Here is a 1507-nt window from a genome sequence, read left to right on the forward strand (position 1 = left end):
CGTGTTATTCAACCTTGTTTTAGCTTTGTCTTCTTTCTCATGAGAACGGAGATGTGCTGTTTTGCACCTGTCTTAATGCAATCCTGAGAATTCAATTTTGTTTTAGCACTCTGGGGTCAATCTGAGCTGGGAATGAAGGACTGGATGTACTTATTGTTATAACATAACTTTGTTTTCGCAGCCTCTAACGACTGGGAGCAAGAGAACGTTTTGACTATTGTGATGTGGTGTTTAGTGTGAAGGAGTGTGGAAGACAGGACACTTCAGGCAGATGCAGAACAGCTGATACCTGCAACAGACGAACGAGATGTGCTGACCTGAAGTGTTCTTCCTTACAGCTGCACTTGACGTATGCGTTTATGTTATGGGAAGAAACTTGTCTTGCGTCATTACCCCCACCCTTAGGACAAGTTTCTTGTTTATGTGATGAGGGCGTCTCTTAATAAAAAGAGCGGAAAAGCAGGCCAGACTTTAGTGTAGCCTTGGTGTACAGCCTGGCCGCACTCCGCGCGTAATATTTGATTTTCTGTCTCACTGGTGTTTCTTGACTCTGTTTGTCTTGTTAAAGGTTTTACAAATGTTTGGAGGAGAAAATACCCAACATTGACTGGGGGCTCGTCCGGGATTTGAACCCGGGACCTCTCGCATGGCAGGCGAGAATTCTACCACTGAACCAAAAAGCAGATGATGTCATTTCTTGGATTGACAAATTACTGCAGGGCATGGATTCCTTGCTATGCAGAGTTGACTAGTCCACTTTCTGATTTGATGTACAAAGATGATATTTCAATGTCAACCGTGTTGGAATGGAACAAAGATGCTGAGGAAGCCTTTGTAAAAGTAAAACAAACATTAGTGTCATCCACAGTTTTGGCACTACCAGATTATAGTAAACCATTTACTCAAACAGTTGATTGTAAGAATAAGTTCATGACTAGTGTTTTGGTTCAAGTGTATGGCTCAAAATTGAGGCCAGTTGCCTACTACTCATCTAAATTGGATGCAGTAGCAAGTGCTTTACCACCATGCGTACAGGCTGTTGTTGCGGCCTCTATGGCTGTTCAAAGTAGCAGTAATGTTGTTCTATTCCATCAGTTGACATTGAAAGTTCCACATGCAGTCTCTGCACTTTTGTTGCAGACAAACATGAGCCTTTTGTCCCCAGCAAGACATCTTTCGTGCATGTCCTTGCTATTATCACAGCCACACCTTACGATAGAGCGCTGTACAACATTGAATCCCTCCACATTGATACCTTTACCTGAGGATGGTGAGCCGCACAATTGTCTTGATGTAGCAACAGTTTGTACAAAAGCACGCCCAGACCTCCGGGACACACCCATCCCAAACAGTACAATCGTGTATGTGGATGGTTCTTCCACCAAAAATGCTTATGGACAAACACAATCTGGATATGCTGTCGTCACAAATTCAGAAGTATTAGATTCTGCTTCATTGCCATCGTCATTTTCAGCACAAGCAGCTGAATTAGTTGCTTTAACTGCAG

The 1507-nt window shown here is 43.1% G+C and overlaps 1 non-coding gene across 1 annotated transcript; it reads right to left on the reverse strand.

Annotated features, from left to right (window-relative positions):
- Nucleotides 1–611: 611 nt before the first annotated feature.
- Nucleotides 612–683, reverse strand: trnag-gcc. Its single transcript has one exon. It is a non-coding gene; the product is annotated as a tRNA-Gly (tRNA).
- Nucleotides 684–1507: the final 824 nt, after the last annotated feature.

This window comes from Thalassophryne amazonica, chromosome 10 (assembly GCF_902500255.1).
Source record: "Thalassophryne amazonica chromosome 10, fThaAma1.1, whole genome shotgun sequence".
In the NCBI taxonomy this organism is placed as follows: Eukaryota; Metazoa; Chordata; class Actinopteri; order Batrachoidiformes; family Batrachoididae; genus Thalassophryne; species Thalassophryne amazonica.